We start from the raw sequence: 13,818 nt of genomic DNA, 5'->3' as shown, positions 1-13,818 counted from the left end.
GTATCTAGGGCTTGTCGGAGCTTAAGCCCTTAACTGGGTACTAAATTCTCCACATGCGTAACCTGCCATGGGTACTTTTTCCCCACTTTGTGATATTTAAATATTTCCTTCATAAATGTGTACACAATTAGTTTAATCTAATACGATAGTAATTATTATTATTCAATAATGTGATACTAACATTATGTACATTATTTACATTGTTCTGAATCAGTATGATTATAGGTTTTGTAGATTATCTGTGTGATATGGTGGAAACAAGGTGTTACAAACAAAGCCTTTTCACAGTCAGGACACCAGTATGATGTTTCCTTCCTCTTCCCTTGGGACCAAAACACAATACACCTTCGGAGAGGTAGCCAATCTACTTTACGTTTGGAAGCCATGCTTCGCGACATAAATGGCTGCGCGGGAACTTCGTGCAAGGCGCCAAAACAAATGCATTTCACGAAGCTGTGACAGCTCTAAAAAACAATACACAGCGTGATCTCGTGGAAAACATATCAACTAATGAGGTATATTCCATGGGAACGCCGTATGCCTTCACCCTCAAGATACATACGCGATAAATGTTACGAGCGACTAATGCCGTCATATTACTTTACACAAAATAATATATATATTAGTCTCCACCTTATCAATACAAATTTATTTTACATTAAGCTGGTAAATATAGTCAAGACTAGTTTCGACCCCTAGGGGGTCATCTTCAGTTGACATGCATTAAAAATGTATTATTTACAAAAACATCACATGTAGTGGTAAAAGCTTAAATTAATTTGAACCGATCATTAATGTTGGTATGTCTGGTACATTTGGGCTATTGTATGTGTCAATTTTGAGTTTTTAGCACACAGTGTGAAGGTAGTTGATTAACTAGTGTGCATCATCCATGAAGACACATATTATTTTTTATGCTACTACCATCCAATTTTTTGGGTTATACAATGTGGAATATACATACATTTGTGCAAATCAACAGTGGCAAGTTCAACAATATACATTTAAAGTTGGTTCATAAATTACACAAATTGGCTATTGATTAGTCATATGAAAATGTAGGGCGTTGGTTTGAACACTTTTGACTGAAATATCAATGTAACACCTTACTGGCATATATCTTAGATGCTAAAATCAGTTTATAAAGCCTGTTACTCTTGATTGAGTCTTGGAATAGGGTTAAAATTTTTAAATAAAAACTATTTGCTTAGTATAGGCATTGAATAATGCTGTTAAAATGGACATATAGCTAAAACAGTGGTATATGTATGCCATATATGCCTGGTTAAAAACACATTACATTAATGTTATTGATATGTGGTGCTACATGTACATTGTTTTGGAATAAATGGGGTTGACGAATTTTTCACAACAGTCTTAGATATAGTGTTCCGATAAAATGGGTCCGTAAAAATATTTATATGTAAAAAACGGTTAGGTAAGTATTTGAATAGTCCGCTTGCAGATCAGGTAATACTTAGTTATATATCTGGAGATATTTTAGGCAGCTACTAATGTTGGAGTTATTAGAAATCTTGAATATATTAATGGAGCATGTTTTTCCATCCGTATGTCGTGATGTTTTAAGTTGGTGACATTTGTCAGAACGTGTTGAAATATGCGTCTTGATGCACGTTGATTTTATCATGGAAGCGTATATGTTGTAAAAACAAGGTACAGTATCTGGAAATAGAAATAATAAGTGTGATGATGGTGTGGTATGAAAGTGTAATAGTAAATCGTATGTCGTTTTACTTACGTAAGGTGTTGGAACCGTGCATTCTTTGTAGCTGCCTGTTGAGATCTGATACGTGTTGCTCTGAGATTGTAGTTAGCGGCGGTAGAGGGGAGGTTTGGGGGGATGGGTGGAGTGTTAGTAATGGGAGTGGGGTTGGAGGGGAGGAAGTCTTGGGGCGGTTGATTTGAACGTATAGATTTTTGTTTACTTATTCTTTTGATGTAGAAATCTTTTAATAAGGGAATTACTGCATGAAAAAGAATATTGTTTCTGTCTATACTTTCATTTAAGTTGGAGTTCGGATTGACGTATTTGTCTAAATTTATGTAAAATTCTTCTATTATGCTGAGCAAGGGACTTTTTGGATTCATATTGAGGATTTGCATGTCGTTCTTAATGTCCGTGAAATTATGTTTTTGATCGTCAATGTGCTGACCCATAGCTGAGAAATGTCTGTGTTTGACGGCGTTGACATGTTCATTATATCGTATTAAAAAACTTCTACCAGTGAGCCCTACATAGCTGGCTCGGCAGTCGTTGCATTTGAGACGATAGACTCCTGAGTGATTGTATTTATTTATGTTATTAACTGATTTGGAATTGTATAGTATGTTGGTGTTATTGCGTGCAGTTTTGTATGCTATTTTTAGGCCTTGTTTTTTGAAGATATTTGTTATGGGATGTATATGGTTATTGTTGTAAGTAAACAGTGCATATTCTTTTTTATTTTTGGTGATTCTGGTTAGCTTGGTTTTAGGTTGGTTTTTGACTTTGTTGATGATCCGGTTTATCATTTCTCTTTTATATCCGTTTTGTTTTGCTATTTCGTGGATTGTGTTTAGTTCTTTATTTAGATTTTCCTTTGAAAGTGGAATGTTGTATGCTCTGTGAATCATACTATAGTATGCTGCTCTCTTATGAGCATGTGGGTGGGTGGAGTCTATCTTTATTGTATTTGATGTGTGGGTAGGTTTTCTATATATGTTGTATGTTAGGTGGTTGTTATGTCTAGTTATGGATATATCTAAATAGTTTATGGTGTTGTTGTATTCAGTGTCCATGGTAAATTTAATATGGGGATCTATTCTATTTAGTTGTTCTAAGATTATGTTTTCATTAGTATGTCTATTGTCCATGATTATAAATGCATCATCGACAAACCTGCACCAATAGATGATATTTTCTATTTTTTTAATTTCTTGGTGTTCTAAGTAATCCATATATATATCAGCTATTATGCCTGATATTGGTGATCCCATGGGTAATCCTTTCTGTTGATAGATAGTGTCATGGAACTTGAAATAATTGTTATTGATAGCGAATTGTAAAAGTTTTATAAATTCATCTATTTCCAATTTGCTTAGCTTACTGTGGTTATAAAGATTGGATTCTATGATAGTGATAGTTTTTTGTGTGGGTATATTAGGATACATGTTTGTTATATCATATGTTGCTAGCTTGTAGAAGTGTTCTATTCTTATATTCTTAGTAATATTGCAAAAATCTATTGAGTTTTTTATGGTTTTATTTGCTTGAAAGACATAATGTTTTTATTTTTTATTAAAAGATTTCTACATCAAAAGAATAAGTAAACAAAAATCTATACGTTCAATTCAACCGCCCCAAGACTTCCTCCCCTCCAACCCCACTCCCATTACTAACACTCCACCCATCCCCCCAAACCTCCCCTCTACCGCCGCTAACTACAATCTCAGAGCAACACGTATCAGATCTCAACAGGCAGCTACAAAGAATGCACGGTTCCAACACCTTACGTAAGTAAAACGACATACGATTTACTATTACACTTTCATACCACACCATCATCACACTTATTATTTCTATTTCCAGATACTGTACCTTGTTTTTACAACATATACGCTTCCATGATAAAATCAACGTGCATCAAGACGCATATTTCAACACGTTCTGACAAATGTCACCAACTTAAAACATCACGACATACGGATGGAAAAACATGCTCCATTAATATATTCAAGATTTCTAATAACTCCAACATTAGTAGCTGCCTAAAATATCTCCAGATATATAACTAAGTATTACCTGATCTGCAAGCGGACTATTCAAATACTTACCTAACCGTTTTTTACATATAAATATTTTTACGGACCCATTTTATCGGAACACTATATCTAAGACTGTTGTGAAAAATTCGTCAACCCCATTTATTCCAAAACAATGTACATGTAGCACCACATATCAATAACATTAATGTAATGTGTTTTTAACCAGGCATATATGGCATACATATACCACTGTTTTAGCTATATGTCCATTTTAACAGCATTATTCAATGCCTATACTAAGCAAATAGTTTTTATTTAAAAATTTTAACCCTATTCCAAGACTCAATCAAGAGTAACAGGCTTTATAAACTGATTTTAGCATCTAAGATATATGCCAGTAAGGTGTTACATTGATATTTCAGTCAAAAGTGTTCAAACCAACGCCCTACATTTTCATATGACTAATCAATAGCCAATTTGTGTAATTTATGAACCAACTTTAAATGTATATTGTTAAACTTGCCACTGTTGATTTGCACAAATGTATGTATATTCCACATTGTATAACCCAAAAAATTGGATGGTAGTAGCATAAAAAATAATGTGTCTTCATGGATGATGCACACTAGTTAATCAACTACCTTCACACTGTGTGCTAAAAACTCAAAATTGACACATACAATAGCCCAAATGTACCAGACATACCAACATTAATGATCGGTTCAAATTAATTTAAGCTTTTACCACTACATGTGATGTTTTTGTAGATAATACATTTTTAATGCATGTCAACTGAAGATGACCCCCTAGGGGTCGAAACTAGTCTTGACTATATTTACCAGCTTAATGTAAAATAAATTTGTATTGATAAGGTGGAGACTCATATATATATTATTTTTTGTAAAGTAATATCTATCAATACGGAAATGAAATTTATGAACAACAGTAATGCCGTCATACCCACTGTAGAAGCCCAGCCCAAAAACGTCTAAAGACGTCATACCCACTTAAGGGGTTAATTGGCATAAGGGCCATGTATGACAGAATCTTGAGCAGCAGCTGAGAGAATTACGTGGAGGTCTGGACCTTCTGGTAGCATGGAACGTCTCCCCACCTCATTCATCGCCTCTTTCACAAGACTTCCTGCTCATTGCTGTGTAGATTATTTTCTGAAGATATTGTAGGTTTTTACAATACTGGATCATGGATTTTACCTATGGTATTTGACTCTGCACTGAATGTGCGTGTATTGTGGCCCTCAAGCTCATAATCCTTTAATGCAGAAAAGTGCAGTTAACTGGAAAGTCATTTCGAAGAAAATGCATATGAATATTTTTGTAGGTAATCTTAAATCGTATATGTTTGCTCCTTTTTGCTTGTAAGATTAACCTTACGAGGCTAGTATATGCACAGGCAAAGAACTCTTTCTATATAGAGGATATCAAAATCAAACCAGGACTCCCATACACAATTGCATCAGGGAAACGTATAAAAGAGCCACTGCCTTCGTAATGATCAGGCCGTACTGTAACTCTAGTGACGTCACGCAAAAAGGCGGTCGGCTAGGTCCGTCTGACCCGCGTAATGCAAGCACACATCGTTGTAATGTGATATAATTTGTCTCTTAGTTAAGAAATATTAACGATTGGTTGCATTAATATAACAGATGAAAACAATAACACTGCGATCTTTCGAAATATAGTAAATAAGGCCAACATAATTTTAGGAGAATTTGGTTTAGAACATGATAAAAACAATCAAAGCATAACGATTGTCTTACTTGTCAACGCACTCAACAAATCATATTTTTCATTAATAAAAGCATGGAGACAACGAATGTAGTAGACAAATAAAATGTATGATAATATAAGGCATTACCTCCATAACTTTAGATGTCCATAAATACGGCAGCTTTCCTGGTTTTCTTCTTGGAACTTCCGGCACTATCCTTCCAAGATCATTTAGAGGCACTTTCTTCCACACAAACATTTGTTTGAATTTTACTGTAGTTATTTAGGGATACATTCGCCCAAATCGTAACACACCGGCCAGCAAGATATATTAATGTTTTCCCACATTCACATACAATTGTAGAGGAACTAAGTTGCATTGGTTCTAGTACCAGATGATTAAGCACAAATTTTGGGTCTGCAGAATAGAAAAATAACATTTTGTAACTATAAGAAACAAGAACTTCATAAGTTGTATACACCTGAATTCCAATTTCAAGTGAGAAAGTAGATGGTTACTCTAACCCTGCACTATTTAAATGGTTTAAATACAGTAGAAGTCCGTTACAGCGAGAATTCACAACAGCGGATAATTTACTCGCTATAACGGATTGTCGTTATATCCGATTTTTAATAAAATTCGGAAAACCCCCCATACACATTAAAATCAGTATGAAACGGCAATCAGTTTGTTCAAAACGTGCATTTCTGCGGATGATATCCACACTACGACTTGTTTGTTATTTTTCGAAATTCGACACTACTTGAAAGTGTGTTTATTTTCATTCTGAAAAAAAATACAGTTTCGTATTTCTCCGAATCCACGACGAACGCCACTCTTTCCTTCAAAATTTTTTATCATGCTAAAAAAAGTGCGTTGTAACCTTTGTTGTACAGTACGCATTTTTACACAATTTTTAGACGCCGAACATGGGCTTTCCTTACGCCGCATTTTTTGCGGCTGCACAATTATTCTTTATTTCCGCGGGTTTAATGATCATTAACTTAAAATTGACATCATAATACCGAAGAGAACCCGTTGAAAATTTGCCGGCAATACCTATTCCATGCGTCTCTACAATACGGTGATCCGTCAGGAAAATATTCTTGCCATCTATAAAAACTTTTACGATATTTTTACTCAGCGTCAGATATAACCGGCTACCGCTACACGCACGTCTCACTTGCCGGGTTTGGCCAACTTCAGCGGATAGCTAGGCCGAATCGCGGACGTTGAAGGTCAACGAACGAGTTTATTGCGCCACGGCCTTTCCGCCCTTGCGTTTTTCGTGCACATACCTCACAATTTCATTTTCGACTTCTTTAAAGCGTCCTTGTTGCGGACCACTGAATGCTTTTTTTTGTATCTTTGTCTTCGCACTGACCCCAAGTATTGACTTAGTTAGGCCTACGCCATATTTTCTTGCGGCTGCACAATTATTCTATATTTCCGAGTGTTTAATAACCATTACCGCTAACTTAAAATTGGCATAATATCGACGAGAACCCGTTCACAATTTGCCGGCAATACCTGTTCCACGGATCTTTACGATTATCCATCACGAAAATATTCTTGCTGTCTACAAAACTTAATTTTACTAGAGTCAGGTACAGTAGACGCATTGTAACTCTGCCACTGTGTAGCCGTGGCCTTTCTACGTATTCGAAGGCTCGCATGTTTTGATGCCATTGTGCAGATTTCAGAAACGTTTTTGTAGAGGCTAATAGAATATCATTCTCTCTTCACTATTTCCCGAGATCCAGTGACGTTAGACACTGTACAAGCGGTTGTCACGGCTAGCGATGTATAATAAAGAAGCGGTCGCTTATTGTCAACGAATTTTGTATGTGCGTGCGGGGATGAAAAGAAGCAAGGTGGATACCGCGAGGGTTGCCAGTGGTATTCATTACTGTTAGGCCACGAATGCAAGACGACCCTTAATTTTTCGCATGGGATTCTGAGGAAGAAAACGTCATCTTGGATTCGGAGAAATGCGGTATCACTCCAGTTTTCTTCTTCAAATGGCGTCACCTAACCTAACTGTGCCATGAAAACATATTTGATACGCATGTAGAGCAATGAGCTATCCTCGCTAAAAATTTGCATGTGAATAGCCTTTCCGAAATGTAACTAGACGCGAGAAAATATGAACTATCCTCTGAAATCAGTTATGTACTCTGCCATATCTTCAGGTGTACCACATTATTACTTAATTTCAGTATATAACATTAAACTGAAGAAATCGTTTTCTTCAGCTGTTATTTTTAACGAGTTAACAACTGCTATTGGCCACGTTATTTACGCATTTATTATGAAAACTAGTTATTATATTTCATTCGAATTTTCTTTAGAGAATAGCAGTCGTTGAGTCAGGACCAAGATATTGTAGTTGGTCTTGGTTGAGTATTACTGATCGACTACAACATCGCATTCGAATGTCGACGAGAGAACTCGCTAGTGGACATAGCGAGAAAACGATGCGAAGATAATCGATTGCATGCATCATAATGGCTGGTGTACATAAATATCGATAACGGAAAAAATCGCGCGCGCTTAATCGCTCGTAATAACGGATGCGTCAGTGATAGGGCTCTTGCTGTAACCGAAGGATAATATACAGTTTAACATAGGAATTTTGAAGGGACATCAAAATATTGTCGGCATAACGAGGTTCTCGTTATAAGCAGTACTCGCTATAACGGACTTCTACTGTAACTCACTTCAGGGGGTTAATCAAAAATTAAGTCTGAAGCTGTAATTCGAGTTCTCTTACACAACAAGCATTCATATCTGAGAGAGACGTTAAAGCTAACATAGCCAGCAAGGAATATTATTATTTCTAAAGTAGAAGATTCCATCTCAATTTCCTCACCTTCATTTATGATATGATCATATTCAGCAGGCAAAAGGAATTCATTGGATATGTCCTGTTATGAAGCTGCATTAATATCTTTGATCATTGCAATAGTTTAATTTTGCAGTGTTATAATAATGCTAAAATCATTTAAGAAAGATTAGGATTTATAAACTGCATTCATTTCTAAATTTTAAGCTGTGTTTTAATCTTACTTAGCATCAGAGGAAGAAAGGCAGCTAATTCTCAATATTCCCTACCCAAGAAACATCACAACTTCAGGCTCGGTTATTGACCATTTAATTACTTGTAGGCTTATTCTGCAAAACTCACTACTATAAATCTGTACCACAGGAAGAAAGACAAAAGCAGGACTGACCATCAGCACAGGTTGCTCTGATTTCTCTCACAATGAATGAATGAATGATGCAAACTCCCGTATTTCTTGTAATTATTAAATTTTCCCTCCGTATTTTCCTCTTCCATAAATGAATTCTTTCCTTGTCCGAAGGAAATGAAAATAGTGGTGTATATTCACCTGTGTAGTTGGATTTGCATTCTGGCCTTGGCATAGTGGCAATCGCTTTTCACACACACTTCAACTCACAACACATATTTATGCAGAACAGAAAATATTCAATTAATGTATTTAACAAGGAGCAATATATCCTCTGAATTACACTCAAATCCCCATGAGGAGGTAACATGCCTAACCTACACGACATTGTCTCACTATTTCAATTACAGCTAGAGATCGGGCCAGCTAGGAAGACGTCCGGTGAGGGGAAGTGTGCGAGTGAGAAAGCAGAGCCGTGGGAGCGAGAACGCTGACTTCCCCTTCTCGCTCAGTGTTGTGGCGACGTACAGTTGACCCGAAATATTTGTTATAACTGACATGTAACACTCCGCAGATTTTCAGTTAGTGGAATTCCCTTCCGGCTGTAAATTACATACATACGTAGCCGAAATGAATGCATTTAGAAGTGTTACAGATGACAGATACATTGAAGGAAGAACATAATTTAACCTCTTATTACAGTAGCTGTCAAAGTCGTTTCCATGTATCAATTTGCGTAGTCCTTATTTGTAAATTATAATTTGATGTAAAATTAACTTTACGACGCTGTAGATGTACAGTGTAGAATATGGTTTGCTAAAACACCAGGCTTCATAACCTGAGCCACGTCATGTAAAACAACTCGATAATAATAATAATAATAATAATAAGCTTCAAGAAAATTGAAAAACCCTCAGAAACTATGCGAAGGAGGATAAACTTTTATGGTCATCTTCTCCTCAGAATGAACTCTCTAACCGAACAAATCTTGACTTCTTCCGTAACCCAAAACAAAACCGAACTGTTTTATAGAAACTGAAAAAGACATGGTAGAATTAAAAACTACAGAAAATTCACTATTCGGTCGAACAGCTAAAGTAATAACTAAAGAAGAAAACATAACGTTCCAAAACAAATCTACATTAAAAGCCAAATCTATTTGTCTCGGAAGACGAGAAGAAACGAAGATCAGAAAGAATGAAGAAATACTGGGCACTAAGAAAAGAACAACACAGAGAGAAAGAATTGATTCAACATACCCCAAAGAGGGCGAAATGAAATAATAATAATAATAAGAAGAAGAATGTCCGCCTCTGTGGTGTAGTGGTTAGCGTGATTAGCTGCCACCCCCGGAGGCTCGGGTTCGATTCCCAGCTCGGCCACAAAATTTGAGAAGTGGTACGAGGGCTGGAACGGGGTCCACTCAGCCTCTAGAGGTCAACTGAGTAGAGGTGGGTTCGATTCCCACCTCAGCCATCCTGGAAGTGGTTTTTCATGGTTTCCCACTTCTCCTCCAGGCAAATGCCGGGATGGTACCTAACTTAAGGCCACGGCTGCTTCCTTCCCTCTTCATTGTCTATCCCTTCCAATCTTCCAATCCCCCACCAAGGCCCCTGTTCAGCATAGCAGGTGAGGCCGCCTGGGCGAGGTACTGGTCATTCTCCCCAATTGTATCCCCGACCTAATGTCTCACGCTCCAGGACACTACCCTTGAGACGGTAGAGGTGGGATGCCTCGCTGAGTCCGAGGGAAAAATCGACCCTGGAGGGTAAGGAGATCAAGAAATAATAATAATAATAATAATATAAGTACTTTTGCTTTAAGGTGAGAAAGCAGTGTTAGACTATGAATGTGACTCAACGATATGACATATATAATTATATAATTGTTCTCAGGTACAGAAACATAAAAGGAAACACCATAAAGGGTCTACATATGCTGAGTAACAACGTATGTACACGAAGATAACTTAAATGGCACTATAAATAATAAGTAATAAAATAATGACACTATAATTATTCACAAAATGAGCACATTCTTGTTTTATTATGTCCACTACATCTCTTCAATTTCGCTGAGTCCTCCGTCATCACTTCTGTCGTCCTCACCGGATGACGTGTCGTCGGCTCCCAGCTGGATCGCAAAGGACTCCATAATGTCTTCAAAATGTTCCCCATCGCTTATGTTCCAGTCTTCGGAGGATATTGACGCGAATTTCTGTCTAGTGAGTTTCTCTAAGTCGTCAATAGGGAAGGTGACGTTGTGAGAAGCTACCCAGTTCTTCACTTTTGCCCACATTGTTTCAGTACTGTTTAATTCAGGGTGATATGGGGGCAGTCGAATTACCGAGTGTCCGTACTGTTCATCTAGGACGTAGGTTTTGTGTGCCGGCTTGTGCAGTTTGATAAGCTCATAAAGCTCGTGTTGGTATATCGTCTCACGGTGTGGAATGTTCCTATTCACTAGCCAGGAGATCGTCACTTTACGTGAGCTGGAGGTTGGAGTACGATCTACTTCCTTGTTGTGATATGACGAGTAGTCAATTACGAGAACACTGCGAGGTGGAAGTTATCTTTCATATCTTTCGTTCTCTTTAAAAAAAGTCACTATTCATGTCATCGTGGTAGTCGCCACTCTTGCTGCCAGACTTCCAGATTAGCAGACAGTTCTCGATGAAACCCATTTCACCGCCAGCATGTACAACTACCCTCCACCCGATACTGGGTATTTTTTTAATAAACAAACCTTTTGTATTTAACGTCATGTTTTTCCATTAGGATGCGCTTGTTAGTGTTAGCTTTTTCTGATGATATCCTAATGATCGAAGAATTTGCTTGACACTAGTATTGGATCCTTTGAACTTTAAGTCTTTACCTAACTTTGCACGAATTTTTGAAACTGTAGGTAAACAATTTTCATCTAAATAAAAATTGCTAACAATAAGACGTACGGCACCTTCGTCAAAGTCGTCCAATCCAGTAATATTCTTTGTGCGCATTCGGTTTTTGTTTGGTGTTTCAAACAAGACTATCCATAGGTTTTCCTAATTCTTTCGTTTTTCACTCTTAATCCGTACCAAAGAACTTTCTGACACTCCAATAGCTGCTGCTACTCTTTCCTGCACTTTTTTTACAATCTATCACGAACTTTTCTTCCATTGCCTCCCTTTCCATAAAGTCTATACTCTATAATGTTCAAGATTACTGCACGAGTCTGACTCTTTAGCACCATACGATGCAGGCTACTTTTAACGCCTTCCATACTGTTACAGATAGGCCTAACGTACACTACCACTAACCACAGTTACTACTCAACGGGAAATTAGAAAGGAGAGCGCGGCAGCTGAGTGTTAACTTATGCACTGAACTGTCCTTGTAGCAGTAGCTCTGTTAGGAGGGGATACGCTACGCGAGATAGTCCAAATTGCGCATGCGCTCCCAGATGTCTTCCTACCTGGCCCGATCTGTACCTATGTGAATCTTGATTTGATGAATTAAGATAATTTAGAAGAAAAGGCATTTAACGTACTCAAATATCAATAATTGACTTTCATTAACCCCTATCATTCACAGAAATCTTTTAGTCACTTCGCATTACACTCACAGATGCAACTCGTAACGTTCGCCCTAATTGATCAGCTGATTGCCTTCGCACGCTTCCTACAGTATGGCCTGATCATTACGAAGGCAGTGAAAGAGCGGTATGAAAGGAGATCAAGTATTTGGGAATATTTTTACAGCACCAAAGCCATGATGAACAGAGCTTGGATGATGGCTAACTGTGAGCTCAGGCATATAGTGACTCGTTAAGTGGTCAATGGTCTCCATCATAAAATATGCCTGATCAACTCATTCCATATTCCAGGTGATAAGTGTAAATGTGAACTTTGCAACGAAACATGTACACGATACCATCTACTCAGTTGTGCAAAAAGAGTGAAATCTCTCATAGAGTACAGGAAGGGGAACTATTTAAATATGCACAAAAGTGCGCGTTCCGTTTCATTAACGTTTTTGTTTTGTTTTTTTATAATATAAAGTATGTGCCAGAGTACAGGAAAGCAGATTTTCTTGGAAAACTGCTAGAACTGGAATGAAAATTTATTGTGAAGATGCTAGGTTTTTCCACATTATCTTTTTCTCCTAAGTTCAGTCTAGAATATTCTACTCTTGATTCTATGCAATTTACAAGTTGCACATTTTGCACTACGTAGGGAGGCAAACACAAAATATGTACATTTGAAAGAATTCAAGTACTTACAGTGAAACCTCGTTAAGACATTTCTGCAGGGGACATGCGAAAAGAACGTGTTAAGTGAGACAACATACTAATGAATATACAAATATAAACTATCCCAAAGAGGTATGGAAACACTGGATACGACTTTTTCCTACATAAGGGCATTTTACGTCTATCCACAGGTACAGTGAGAACTGTAGGCCTATTTACTATTTCTAAACCTGAGAGGAAAGTATTAAAAGGTGTGAAAAACACGAGAGAAAAAATATGAAAACCTTTCCTGGTTGGGATTATAAAATAACAAGTACATTCGAAGGTGTGAAGAACACTAGGCAAGAAATACAAAAACCTGTGCAGACGGCCCAACAAATCTAATGAAGTATTATTGCACACATTTTCTAAAACAAATGTTAGTAGAAGCCTTTTATTTCGGAGCAGTGGGTTATTAAACATTATTTTCTAGTCACGCTCTTAGACAATGAATTGGAGGTTAGATCTACCTCGACCGCAAGGAGCGACTTTCGCCGCTATTTTGAATCGAACAAAACTTCAACTCGGCTAATTCAGTCAAAATTGGAAGGTGCCAGTTTTAACATTCGCGACCTCTGCACGCTTACGCTAGTCCACTTTCTGACAGATTTTAATTTTGTCTTCATTATTAAGGAATTTCACATTATTTTCCGTATCCATAACTGGGCTATCACAAGTCAAAAAACCATCACGCTAGTAAATTTCACATGATTATGCTCCTAATCCAGATAAAGGCTGCCATATCACACGACAAATATTCGCTGCACTTCACTGTCCCACTCAACACTAAATAAATTTCTGCCTTCTGAATGGAATGCAAAATATAAGCACAAACGGGCTCACTCTCCTATTCAGCAATCTC

At 37.3% G+C, this 13,818-nt stretch overlaps 1 protein-coding gene across 4 annotated transcripts in view; it reads left to right on the top strand.

Moving 5' to 3' along the window:
- Positions 1 to 13,818, top strand: part of hyd (E3 ubiquitin-protein ligase hyd) — a 544,651-nt gene that overhangs the window by 156,525 nt on the left and 374,308 nt on the right. The window lies entirely within an intron of this gene.

Source organism: Anabrus simplex, chromosome 14 (assembly GCF_040414725.1).
Source record: "Anabrus simplex isolate iqAnaSimp1 chromosome 14, ASM4041472v1, whole genome shotgun sequence".
In the NCBI taxonomy this organism is placed as follows: domain Eukaryota; kingdom Metazoa; phylum Arthropoda; class Insecta; order Orthoptera; family Tettigoniidae; genus Anabrus; species Anabrus simplex.
The sequence above is the reverse complement of the archived record's forward strand: the minus strand, read 5'-3'. Positions and strand labels throughout refer to the sequence as shown.